This window comes from Talpa europaea (genome assembly GCF_964194135.1).
Source record: "Talpa europaea genome assembly, chromosome: 1".
Taxonomy (NCBI): domain Eukaryota; kingdom Metazoa; phylum Chordata; class Mammalia; order Eulipotyphla; family Talpidae; genus Talpa; species Talpa europaea.
In genome coordinates this window covers 10,899,383-10,911,197 of record NC_140073.1, presented here as the reverse complement: position 1 = coordinate 10,911,197, position 11,815 = coordinate 10,899,383, and the positions used below count along the sequence as shown (strand labels likewise).

Here is an 11,815-nt window from a genome sequence, read left to right as displayed (position 1 = left end):
CATTGCAAACACAAAATTTTGATGATTTTAGAAATATTTGCTTTAAAATTCCCTTTATATGGTCATGAAAATAATGGTATTTGTAATAAATATCATCATCATATAATTTTTTCCTCTACACTTAAACCATTGAGTGTAAAAAGAGGGGTCAGTAATAATTATGCTGCAATTATAGATGCAAAATGGGGTTGTGTCAGGAGACTAGGGTGTTTGGCTACCCTTAAGTATCTGAGAGGTAATGGCAGTGACGTGTGGAAGCTCACCTTAATATTGCTTGGAGCCAATGGGATTGTTAAAATAAATGTAAATGTTTTTATTGACTACTTCATCTAGAGTATACTTATTTTTTTCATTGTTGTCAAAGCAATTGCTGAATTTTCAATTTCTACAGAACTTCTATACATCTAAATCTCTGTAATAATCTGTGTATAACTGAAAAATTTTCAAATAATTGAAAAAACAGTTTTTGTCACTATTTCATAAAATGGGACACATTGACTTCATAAAAATAGAATAATGGAGTGGAGTAAGTCATTATATTATAATGGTTAAGAAGAGACTAATGAACATAGCGTGATTATATAAATGAATAACATAAATGCAAAGACAAAATAATGTCATTATTTTATGACAGTATATTATGAAATATTTTAAAGTTGTGCAAATGGAGAAACATGATTGAGGCATTGTCCTTAAAAGTGTCATGTTATATCGGTATTAACAATTCAAAGGAATTTTTATTACAGCAGTTGATAACTGCATTGAAACTTTATGAAATTTCTATGCTATCTACATCATGATACAAACCACTTTGCCCATTTTGTGCTAATTTGAAGCAATGAGAAAATTGTTAACATATATTTTATTTTGGGGCCTCCCCAATGGCTCAGGAGTTAAAGTCTCAGTGTTGTCAAGCTATTTCCAGCTATTGAGGCATGAGTTCAATCCCCAGCCGGGGAGCTACCCACATGGTGCAGCAGACCTCTCCTGACTCACTCGCTGCTCCCCTCAATGGTGTATTTCAGTCAGTCTCCTGTTCTGTTCCCCACTCTGTCTCTGGTGAGTCCTCTCATCCCAACTCCCACCTCTGGCTTAGACTCCAGTTCTTGTATGCATAAATAAATAAAATAAATCTTTAAAAAATTTTATTTTAAATATTTTATTTGTATTAAACTAAACTCTTACACTTATTTTGAAATGAAATGACTTTTGATTAAACTTATTATTGCAAAGTTATACTAATAACAAAGATGACAATCATGATTAAAGTAATTTCTTGTCATATCAAAATAAAAAATGTGATGTTGATAAACATGCAGGTGTGAATAAAATCTTCATTAGTGAGAGGCCCTAGAAAGGCAACTGTGTATTCCTCCTCTTTTTCTTTCTCTATTAAATATAATAGAACTTCTTTATAAAGGAAGAGTTTGAAAAATGAATAATTTTCTTTAGAAAAGAAACTGTCCACAATCACTTTATTATTGTTGCTAATGTCTCTAATAGCTGTAAATATTGTGAGATATTTTAATTTTTAATCATATAGATTTTATTTTACACTTAAAATTTTGTCATATTAGAATTATAAGCATAGGATTTTTGTGATTTCTATTCATGAGCATTTACATAACTTATAATAAAATATTTCAATCAACACAAGATATTTGTGACAATTTTTTGAAACCGTCATAAGCTCTAGTTTTGAAATAATGATCTACTTTGAATCTGCTTTATTTTACAGATGAATAAACTAAAAGTTAAGGAGTTAAATATTTCTATGTATGAAAGTGCATCATTAAGGAGCATCAAAGAGAGGCCATTAAATAGGCAGAAAAAGAAAAAAAAAATCTCCTGTAAATTGATCACAGTTGTCCAAGTTTTATCTCTACTTGCCAGCAAGGGGGGTCTTTCCAAAAGCCAGATCATAGATTTCACTCCTGATGGTAACATAAGAGATAGCTGGATAAATTTTTTATACAGACACAATAGAGAAAGGTCTAGTTAAAGTTTGTAAGCAAAACAGGTGAGTGAACCTAGCTTCTCTAAAGACGCTGTATTTAATTACAGTAAAATCCATGAGAACCTTGCTCAAATATTTTCCTCCCCAGAAGGGCCTCTGAAGATTGTCAAAATGTCTTCCTTCAATTATAAAGACTATTTTGTTCTTAGGAAACTTTTTTGATGGACAATCCCCACTTCAGTTTCACTAAGGAAAAAACTTTCTCATATTGTGATTTTGTGCTCTTCCAGTCTATGAATATGTTATTTAGTTAAATATTTTTTATACTTGGAGTTGAAATTTTAAATTTGCACTTGGGCTCAGTATTAATTTCAGAAACAATTATTGGCAACAATAGCATGTATATAGATAATCTATGTATATATGATATTTAATATATATATGTGTGCAAAGTATATACGCAAACATCCTGTAGTCAATCATTACTCAGAACAACGTGCCATATAGAGTAGGGTTGTACACTGTGATGTTCTGCTTAGAACTACGCATTCTTTTTTTTTTTTCCCAATTAGGTGCAATGATTGTAGTTCATAAACACACAAAGACCTGCTGGTTATCTGGTATAAAAAAACAAAAAAATCTAAAGTTACAGCATAAAAGTTCAGATAATTACTTTCTGAATGGAGTTTGCACATGTGGTTGTTTCTATTATCCCAAGACTGCTCAGTTTTATGGACTTTATTGCCTTTTATACCTTGAGACTAAATTGTATATCCCTTTAGGCAATGAACTTGCCAAATAATGAATGAACATGTCAAAGTTGTATTTCACTTAGTATCACATGCAGAAACCAATAAGATGTTACTCTTGGTTCAGACAAGAACAAAATGTACCAGGCATTCACAGTAATAAGAGTGCTGAAATTCATTGTATAAGCAAACACAATACTAGCAAAATAGCCATAGGATAATAAAATTAAAAGAAAACCACAACAATAATTCATCTTTATTCAGTGTGCCTTCTATACCAATATGAAAGCATATTCTTTTGCAAGTAGCTCATGCAAATTTGTGGAGTGTCTAGAGACCTTCAAAATTTTCTCTAGTCCTCTCTCATCATCCAGTGGTCTGATCTTCTAGCCTTTTCTGTTATTGGACAAATTTGCTCCAGGGTGACTTTATACCTACTGACCTTCAGCTTTCACAGTTCTAAAAATGAACACATTGCATTTAAATGATATCCTATACTGGCCTACTGCAAAAAAAAAAAAAAAAATAGGGGCCTCCCCTGGTGGCTCAGGCCAGTTGAGTGCCACGCTGTGAAGCTGTCCGCAGCCTCTGCAGCACGAGTTCAACCCCTGGTCGGCCAGGGAGCAACCCACATGGTGAGGCAGACCTCTCCTGTCTCACTCTCTGTTCCCCTCAGTAGTGTATTTCATCAGTCTGCCTGTTCTGTACCCCTGCTCTGTCTCTGGTGAATCCCCTCACCCTCCCGCACATCTGGCCTACACCCCAACAGTAATTTCAGCAGTAACAGTGTTAGCTAGCCAGGAACATGGCAGCTTCATGGAGGTATATCTGTAACAACAGGATGATAATGTCAGTGTGAGAGTCGCTTAACCTTTTCTATCCTTGGACACCCAGTGCTCTGGAAGAAAGTCATTATCAGAATAGTTACCTTTCCGGTGCATAATGGGAAATTGGGCAATAAGAGAGTCATGCTAAATGAGCACTTAGTGGGGCAGACAGTTCTGTAGCATTTCACATAGACCTCACGAGAGTATGAACGATGTGTTGTGATTATCACTACAATGTTAACATGTTATAGGTGGTTTGTTGGACATATGTCCTGTCCTCAAACTTATTTAGCAACTTGGGGACCAGAACTCATATTCTTAACCAATAACTATCAGGTACTGATATTGGCAAAGAGTTGCAGTTGATTAGTCTATGAACAGAACTGGGAGAGAAAGTGCATTAGAAGAAAAGATTCTGTTGAGGGGCTTGGAAAGGAGTCCTGGTGGTTTGGATGTAGAAAGCTCTGGACTGTCACTGGCTACAAAATGTCAGAGGAGAAGGTGTTTTTGTTTTTGCCAAATATTACTGTGGGACAAAAAAAAGACAAATTAAATCTTTTAGGGTATTTTCTAAGTGGTGCAAGTAAAATATTGGAATTATTTTGTTTTGATTGCTTGGAGGCTGGAATCAGCTTCATTGCATGCAGTCACTCCAAGAATGCGCTATATGGGTTTGCTGTGTTGGATAGTTACACATTATTTTCAATAGCTTGCTGCTAAATATCTAAAATAATTATGTAGTTAAAGGAAATAGGGCAGGCACAGGAGATAGAAAAAGAAAACTAGAGGAGTAAACAAGACAAAAAGGAGGTCTGGATAACTCCAGAGAATCATACATTTCAGTTCTTACTTGGTTCTATCCATGTTGCCAGAAACAAGAGAGAGAGAGAGACTTTGTAATCATTGTAAGCATCAGCATTCTAAAGATTTCTGGGTAGAGAAATCATATATCCAACAAGCACTGCGATGAAAATCAGGGGTGTTTCAGGTTATTTCCTTTCTTCCTATGAGGCGGCACCATAGTTTCTTTATAGCATTCTTCATCTCCATGTTTCTTAGTGTGTAGATCAGAGGGTTGAGCATGGGGGCAAGGATGGTGTAAAAAAGAACAAAGATTTTGTCTTCTGGAAAGGTAGCAGCTGGTCGAATATAAATAAAGAGTAAGGGAGCAAAAAAAAGGACAACCACGGTGACGTGGGAAGTGCATGTGGAAAGAGCTTTGCGGCGATTCTCTGCAGAGTAGGACCTAACAGTGTATAAGATGATAGCATAAGATACCAGCAAGACCACAAAAGTCGCCAGCCCCATCACGCCTGAGTTGGCGATGACCAGGAGACCAATTCTGCGCGTATCAGTACAGGCCAGTTCCAGCAAAGGATACACATCGCAGAAGTAGTGATCTATTTCATTGGGGCCACAGTAGGGTAAAAAGACAGCTAGGAGAAACTGGCCAAAAGAATGTAGGAATCCCCCTGCACAGGAAGCAGCGATCATGGCCTCACACCTGTGCCTGCTCATGATGACGGTATAGTGCAAGGGCTTGCAGATGGCCACATAGCGGTCAAAGGCCATCCCCGTGAGGATGAAGACTTCAATCCCCCCAAAGAAGTGCATGGTAAAGAGCTGTGTCATGCAGCCATTGTAGGAAATGGTCTTCTTTTTTGCCAGTAAGTCAATGATTAATTTGGGAGTCACAGTGGAAGTGTAGCAGAGGTCTGATAGGGAGAGGTAGCTTAGGAAGAAATACATCGGCTGGTTAATAAGTTGACTGAAAGTGATAGAAACCATGACAACCATGTTTCCAATCAAAATTGCCATGTAACAAAGCAAGAATAGTAAAAAGCAGAAAGCTTCTATTTCCTGTTTCTGAGAAAGTCCTAAGAGAATAAATTCTGTGACGTTATTTCTACTTCCCATGTTCCAGAGCAGTTTGTAGTCTCCTGAAATTAAATACAGTATGAAGTCTTATGATATATATTTAAATATAGTGGGGCATATCTTTCTTTGGGGCAGATTATGATGGAAGATCAAAGGTTGAAGAAATAAAAATTCAATTTTTCTTAGGAAGATTTTCTTGCTTGTTTCTCCCCCCTTTCTTGTATTTATTATGGGTAAACACTAACATTGTAAAATACAATTGTATTGTAAAATACAATAGTTATAGGGCCTCTCCTGGTGGCGCAGCGGTTGAGCGCTTGGCTGAGAAGCTGCCCGCAGCCTCTGCAGCACCTGTTTGTTCCTCGGCCGCCAGCGAGGGTCCCATAAAAGAAAGAAAGAAAGAAAGAAAGAAAGAAAGAAAGAAAGAAAGAAGGAAGGAAGGAAGGAAGGAAGGAAGGAAGGAAGGAAGGAAGGAAGGAAGGAAGGAAGGAAGGAAGGAAGGAAGGAAGGAAGGAAGGAAGGAAGGAAGGAAGGAAGGAAGGAAGGAAGGAAGGAAGGAAGGAAAAGAAAAATAAAAAACAAGTTATACTCATATAATTATTATAGTATCAGAAATATGCCCTGACAGAATTACAGAAATGTAAATTTTAGAGATTAAAAAAACAGATATATTGGTGTTGTTATGTTTGTCATTGACATGCACACAGAAATGAAACACTAAGTGAAAATACAAAATTACAAATATATAAAGCATAATATGTGGGGTAGTCATGTGTGAGAAATGCCCCACCAGCTATCCTATGTGTAATGGTGTTAAAAAAGAAAAATCAACAAATGTATTTGGAATCATGAAGCATCTACAGATGACCACAATCAGTTATATTTCTCTTGTGCTGAATTCACAGATACTTGAATTTCAGATGAAGGATTATATTTCATAGTTAATCAAACAAAGGATAACAAGGCAAGCATGAATATCTCTATCTTTCAAAATATCATCTCAAATGTATTTTCTACTCAGCAAGATAATTTGAACACAATAGCAATAGGAGACTAAGCTTGGATTTTAGCCTCAGGCAGTGCCTTACCCACTTGCATAAACTGGCTTCTTTTTAACCTAGGTACACAAATTGGTCAACTCTTTCTCATTAGTTATCCTGAAAATATATACTCCTTTCAGTTCTTACAAGTCTTAGTATCTTCAACTATATGAAATACTGTACCTAAGTATTTAAAACATTTTTCCAGAAAATATTTTATGTCCATAACTTACGTACAGCAGCCATTTATTTACAATTTATTTTCAGAGCTGCAATTCTCCCTCCCTGTTCTTCCTTTAGTGGAATGACCATCCAAATATATATACATAAAGTATCCAGTGTGCGAGAGTTAACATCAGTTACAAAGTGCCACTTTGGAATTCTTTATATTAAATAATCAGGAGATTTATTGTGATCCCACCAGGGATCTCATTCAACCAATAATTGCATTTTAAGTTTCCTAAATGATTTTCAATTTAAAAGGATTTAGTGCTCTAACATCTTCTAAAGGTTGATTATAGTCTCATGATTTAATGAAAAGAAACTTAAAGTTTAATTATTGTCTGTTTTCTTTTTTCACATTTAACTTGCTACATGAGCAAGTTCATTAAGTTTCCCAGGCTTCCTCACCATCCCCCACCCCTATCTTACTTTCAAATATTCTATAGAAAGCTAAGAAGATATGGACTCCAATATACTATAAGAATCATTTCATATTTTCGTATTTCAAAAACATAAATCACTTTTCAACAGATATCTTTAAAATACTAGGCTACTGATAAAAAAAATCTGACTCTCTTACATATTCTTTCAATGATTTTTAACATGCCATCCCTTTCACATATTATTAGTATGAACATAAGTATGTTGTGGGAATTAAGCTAGATCTCTAAGGGTGATTCTGTCCACGATTCTGACATGAATTAGGAGGTGTCAGCACATGGGTATTGATGGCTGGTTACCTTTCTTCCAAACATATCAGAAAACATTTATAACTGTAAGTACAGGTGGTTGTCACTCCTATCTAGTTAAGATCAGCAGACCTGATTGTACAATCACTGTTAAGTGTCTGTTCTCCCAAATATAAGCATACCCTCCAGACCCCTTCCTTTCTACGCATCCTTCCTAACCTACTACTTTACATTTCCTTAGCTCTTTATGAAGTCCAGGTATATAGAACTCTTCATGGTTCATAGTTTAAACTTAAGCATTTTCCCAGGAATTCCTAATAACTCTGCAGCAATGAAACATGACTTTGATTTTTCATCCCCCTCAAGCCTTGTTCAATTCCATCAGAGTCAATTCAATGTCTACTGTTTCTAGATAGATTTTTCTGAATACTCAGTCCACCACACAATGTTCACAGAAATATTGCCTTTTGGTGTTTGGAACTGTCTAGTTTGTTTCATATTGCTTAAGTCTGTCGATTGTTAAAGCTGTAGCTTCTCTCTGAAGGAATATCAACTTGCTGAGAGTTAGAGTCCATGTTCATCTTTTCCTTTCAGGCTTGCCTTGAATGGGAAGTGTCTGATTTTTGGTGAAATTACATAAGCTTTTTAAGACTCAGTTTATCATAGATTGAGTAAAGAAAATACAACTTGCCCCCTCTTGATTTAAGGAATATTGTTTATAATTGATTGATTATGGCCTATTATGTACCAGGTTCTGTGCCATCTGAGAAAATTTCTGAAATAACTTAGACTGAAATTCATATTTGGTAAGATAATTATCTGGGTCTCCCATAGTAGCAACCACATCAAGATGATGAGTGGATAATTACTTCAGGAATTGTGAAGGATTTGAAGAATTAGATTGATAAATGCACAATTTAGTCAATTAGAAAGCATTTGGCCTCATAATATATTAAAATAATCATACTCCTTTCTTTTTTATAACATCACATTATATTTTAATTGTTTACACAATAACTCATGATTTGCCAAATTAATGAATAAGTGCATTTTAAGTGCTTGAAAGAAAAAATAGAAGTTCATTTTTAATGTGTAGAATTATCATTTAACTGTTTTGTAGAGTATTGTTTAAAGAGAGATGAAAATATAGAATGCATATTATCAATGTTAATTCAAAATAATACAGATACAGTGAGATTTTCATTTAGAATAGTCTTCTTAATGTCTAACTGTATTGTATTTGTTAGCAAAAATTATTTGGTGGCTACATACATCCCATCCCTGAATCTGCCCCCGAACCCTGGCCCAAATTCTTGGTCCATTGCCTTACCATAGAGACTATACTATCAGTGTAGTCTTATATGTTAAAATCTAGGTGACTTTCCCTAAAACACCTTCCTTGCTGGTCCCCAAAATAGGCAGATCTAAATCTCACAATGCTTTATCCTTCATAGTTTCACCTCTCCTGGAGTCATATACAGATCATCAAATTAGTTCCTGAATTTTGCTGATAACCCAGTTTTGACTGAATTCTAATAGAAAAGGGAATGCTTAAATACAGATATAAGAAATATAAACTACAAATATGACTGTTCAGAAAATTAACAGGAAGTAGGAACATAGTTATCTGACATATTCTGGACTTAATGAGTTTTCCTTTTCAGGAAAAGTTTTCCTTTCCTTTTCTCTGTATTCATTGCTGAAATAAATCACTGACTTTAAGTTTTCTTTCCCTTTAAATTTGCCCAGGTCAGGGAAAAAAGTTATCACTGTCATGTTTTGAATTCCTTTATACAGTCGACACAATTATCCTATATGATTTGTATAAAAAGTATGTAACTATAGGAGGTGCTCTATTTTACCAAGTAGATGAGGCAATAGTTTTAACAGTTTATTGTGTGTAAATTATGGTGGAAGTTTTCTGATAAACATCAGTCAAGACACAAATAATGTTAAAATTGTTATTCTAATTATAAATTCTGAAGTTACATTATTGATTCCATGACAGTGTTTAGTTGTAGGTAGTTTTAATAAAACTTAAGAGATGCCCAACTTACCAGTTGTTTACTTTAAACTCAAGATGCAGGCAATGATTCACAACTACCATCGACTTAGAATCATCACCCAACAAATTCAATGAATAGGCATTAATATGTCTCACTATCAAATAATCTGAAGAACTCTTACCTGCTCTCTAAGATAAGGTGTCTAGTGGTTTCTACAGAAAATTCAAGAGTCTTTTCCCAGCTTATTGTTAATATTCAAGAGAAGAAGAAACCAGTATCTTCAACATTTAAATTGGTAACTGTTTTTCATCTCTTTCTAAATAATGCATTTATCACAATCTCTAGGGATAATGAAAACAAAGATAGTCTACAGTGCTTGTCTGATTTCCAAAATGCTTTACTGGGAAATATTTATCTTGCAGAAATTTATTGCAGTATCGTTGTGAGTTTGGAAATCCCCACTGGGATAATTTGAGGTGAAGCTGAACTTTGTTTTTTAACTATTCAAATATCTTAAGATAATTACATCAGTCAATTCATATTTAGCCTGGGCATATCTTCAGTCTAAGACCAGGTCATCTTCCATTTGGGTTTGGAAAAAAACATGATCTGGAAAGAAAACTCACAGTTCCCACCCCTCACAAAGAATTAGAAAGAGAAGGAAACTGAGTTTCAGGCATAAGGCAAATATTGTTTTTACTCTGATTTCCATTGAGTTAAGGATGCTCTGCCTCTCCTATTATCTGGTACAAACTCTTTTAAAACTTTAAACAATTTTTCATCTTTCCTTCTCAATGTCCTTGGCTGTTGATTTTTCTGTCAACAAGTCATCCAAGCAATTGCCTTATACAAACTCATCCCTGGGATGGAAGATATTCTCTAGTCTTTTTTTTTTTAAGATTTATTTATTTATTAAATAAGCACTGGGTACAGTAAGAAGCATGGGAGGGTGAGAGAATTCACCAGAGCCAGAGTGGGGAACAGAACAGGCAGACTGACTGAAATACACTGCTGAAGGGAGCAGCGGGCACAGCAGGATAGGTCTGTGCGCCATGTGGGACCCTCGCCAGGGGCCTGGGATCGAACCTACGCTGCAAAGTTTGCGGGCAGCTTCCCAGCCCAGTGCTCAACTGCTGCACCACTGGGGAGGCCCGATAGTCTCTAGTCTTTTTAATGAGTATGTATGTATTTTATAATTTATTTCCCTGTAACCTTATATTCCCTGACAAAATTTTCTTCAAGCTTCATGGATCAATTTCTCAAATTTATTTTGAGAAGCCACCAAACATTTTCTAATCCATTTTCATCAGTTTACATTCCCTCAGAACTGCATAAGGTTTTAGATTCTAGAAATACTGCCCAACTTTTGTTACTTTATATTATTGCTGTATTTTTATTATTGCCATTCTTGTGAGCATGAAGAACAATGAACAATGTTATTTTTTAAAGATTTATTTGTTTATGTATATAATAATGGGTACAGGCCAGAGGTGTGGAGGGTAAGATGATTCACCAGAGACAGAGTGGGGAGCAGAATAGGAAGATCTACTGAAATACACTGCTGAGGAGAGTAGCGGGCACAAGACAGCAGCGGTCTGCTGCGCCATGTGAGTTAGTTCCCTGGCTGCCCAGTGATCGCTCTTGTGCCATGCTGCGTTGGCTGTGGATAACTTCATAGTGCTGTGACTTAACCCCTTGGGCACCAGGGAGGCCCTCCCCTGTGGTTTTGATCTGCATTTCCTTAATGAATAATGATGATAAACTTCAATTGATGTGGTTATTGAACATTTGTTTATATTCTTTGGAGAAAATATCTGTTCAACTCTTTATCCATTTTGTTAATATATGATGCATTATTTAAAATGAGGTAACATTGTTTTATACCAATGTATATAATTTACAAATATAGGATTACACCCTTCAGGTGTATGTTACCACATCAAACCCACCAAGGTAACCATAGTCCTCCACCATAGTCCATCATGGACCACCCCCATTTTGCTCTGTTCCCTGTATTCCCCCCCTGAAGGGATACATGCACTCCTATGTTCATTGTGGGAGATATTTATAATAGCCAGACTATGGAAACCACCTAAGTGCCCAAAGACAGATGAGTGGATTACGAAGGTATGGTATATACACACAATGGAATACTACTCAGATATCAAAAAAATAGATAAAATTAAACTCCTGACTTTTGTGACAATGAATAGAACTGGAGAAGATTGTATGCTAAGTGAAATAAGGAAGAAGGAGAAAGACAAATGCATGTGGAATATAGAGAAATAAAGGATCAGATAAAGGCAAACAAATAGCAAACTCTTTGTCCATTTTTAATTGAATTTTGAGCTATTGAATTATAGTCTTTATACAGTCTATGGATTGTCTTTTCACTTTTTTGTGTCCTTTGACAAACAGAAGTTTTTAATTTTGGTAGAGCCCAAATA

The 11,815-nt window shown here is 35.5% G+C and overlaps 1 pseudogene across 1 annotated transcript; it reads right to left on the bottom strand.

Moving 5' to 3' along the window:
- Positions 1-4,506: 4,506 nt before the first annotated feature.
- Positions 4,507-5,450, bottom strand: LOC311169995 (olfactory receptor 4P4-like; annotated as a pseudogene). Its single transcript has one exon. The product of its transcript is annotated as an olfactory receptor 4P4-like (transcript).
- Positions 5,451-11,815: the final 6,365 nt, after the last annotated feature.